Below are 2,600 nucleotides of genomic sequence, written 5' to 3'. Positions count from 1 at the left end.
CCCTCCTGTCCCCCTTTTTAAATAGGGGAACCACCACCCCAGTCTGCCAATCCAGGGGAACTGCCCCCGATGTCCACGCAATGCTGCAGAGCCACGTTAACCAACACAGCCCCACAACATCCAGAGCCTTAAGGTACTGAGGGCGAATCTCATCCACCCCCGAGGCCTTGCCACCGAGGAGCTTTTTAACCACCTCGACAACATCAGCACCAGAGATGGGAGAACCCGATCCAGAGTCCTCAGGCTCTGCTTCCGCAATGGAAGACGTGTTGGTGGGATTAAGGAGGTCTTCGAAGTATTCCGCCCACCGACGCACGACGTCCCGTGTCGAGGTCAGCAGCACACCACCCCCACTATAAACAGTGTTGGTACTTCACTGCTTCCCCCTCCTGAGACGCCGGATAGTGGACCAGAATCGCTTCGACGCCGTACGGAAGTCTTTCTCCATGGCCTCTCCGAACTCTTCCCACGCCCGAGTTTTTGCCTCGGCGACCAACCGAGCCGCCTGCCGCTTCGACTGCCGGTACACATCAGCTGCTTCCGGAGTCCCACAGGCCAAAAAAGCCCGATAGGACTCCTTCTTCAGTTTGACGGCTTCCCTCACAGCTGGTGTCCACCAGCGGGTTCGAGGGTTGCCGCCACGACATGCACCGACAATCTTGCGGCCACAGCTCCGACTAGCCGCCTCAACAATAGAGGCGCAGAACACTCGGACTCAATGTCCCCCGCCTCCCTCAGGACGTGTTCAAAGTTCTTCCGGAGGTGTGAGTTAAAGCTCCGTCTAGTGGGGGACTCCGCCAGACGTTCCCAGCAAACCCTCACAGTACGTTTGGGCCTGCCAAGTCTGACCGGCTTCCTCCCCCGCCAACGGAGCCAACTCACCACCAGGTAGTGGTCGGTGGAGAGCTCCGCCCCTCTCTTTACCCGAGTGTCCAAGACATGCGGCCGCACGTCAGATGAAACGACAACAAAGTCGATCATCGAACTGCGGCCTAGGGTGTCCTGGTGCCAAGAGCACATATGGACACCTTTATGCTTGAACATGGTGTTTGTGATGGACAATCCATGACGAGTACAGAAGTCCAACAACAGAACACCACTGAAGTTCAGATCAGGTGGGCCATTCCTCCCAACCACGCCTCTCCAGGTCTCACTGTCATTGCCCACGTGAGCGTTGAAGTCCCCCAGCAAAACGAGGGAGTCCCCAGGAGGGGCACTCTCCAGTACCCCTTCCAAGGACTCCAAAAATCATCAGACTTCAGTTTATTTTCTTTTTTAGAGCCTTTTAATTGCAACATTTAAAACAATTGCACTACAGATGGTAAGCTTCAGTAAAACACTACACTGCTCTATAAAATTGCGATTATTGCTAAGTTGGTTTAACCCATTTTTTTCCATAGAAGGTACCCCTAGCCTGGCACTTTCTCTCTAACGAGCTTTTACCGCTCTGTTTCTTCTCTTTGTTTTTCATCCACGATGGACTGGACTCTCGACATGTGTTCATCTCCTAGTTGAAACCACAAAGCCTAGATTACCTGCTGCTCTGTACGGTATCCTGTCCAGAGAGAGTTCTTCCTCTCCACTGTCGCCACATGCTTGTTCTGGATGAGAATTTCCTTTAAACTCAACGATTGGGTGCACAGATTCCTTTTACAAGCTTACTGCCATGATATGTTCAGCCATCTAGGATCAGTGACTACGGTTTTTCACATTTTGTCATGTATTTTCATCTTTTTATGTCTTTTCTAGGTATGTTATCGGATAGACCAACGCAAAGTCACATAGAATTGGAAATTGATACATGATTTTCAAAATGGTGAATGAATAAAAAAAATGGAAAAGGGTGTCATGCATTTGTATTCAATCGTTATAGCTGCAAAGTGTTTGGGGGCATGGCTCTCTCAGCTTTGTACATCTAGAGATTTAATATTTTTGCCTATTTTCTTTGCAAAACTGCTTAACCTCTACTAGAAAGGACAGATTTCAGCAAGTAACGCCAGAGATTTTTCAGCAAGTAACGCCAGAGATTGTCGGCAGAATTTAGGTTCAGACACACATATGCTTTGATCAAAACCCCTTTTTGTCGGATCTCCCGCTTTATGTTTAGGGTCACGGTTCGGCTGGAGGGTGAACTTCCACCACGGTCTGAATAATCCTCAACCTTTGACAAGTTTTCTTCCAAGGCTGCCCTTTATATAGCTTCGTCCCTCTTCCCATCAACATTATCACTCTTCCCTGTCCTGGAGTGGAAATACAAATGCATGCCACACTTTTCAAGTTATATGTAGTTAAAGAAATCAGTAACTTTTATCATTGTCTGGCCACTTCACTTCACAATTCATTGAAGTTTGTAGAATTGCGTTAAATAACAAACATGTTTGCATTTAATTTGGCTGTAATGGAATGAATTTAATTGATTAGAGCAGAGTTTAAATCTATGTAGCTGGATGTGAACGGGGATTTGATGCTGTATGAATAAACTGAGCTGATTGTATTGCTTCTTGCAAACCCAAACAGGAAAACCACTGAGCGATTTCTCATCTCTCTGATTACTCTGTGTCGTTAATGTTCTTGCATGGAGAAACGGTTTGCTCTGAACC

Source organism: Fundulus heteroclitus, chromosome 11 (assembly GCF_011125445.2).
Source record: "Fundulus heteroclitus isolate FHET01 chromosome 11, MU-UCD_Fhet_4.1, whole genome shotgun sequence".
NCBI classification, from domain to species: Eukaryota; Metazoa; Chordata; class Actinopteri; order Cyprinodontiformes; family Fundulidae; genus Fundulus; species Fundulus heteroclitus.
Note: the sequence above shows the minus strand (reverse complement) of the source record.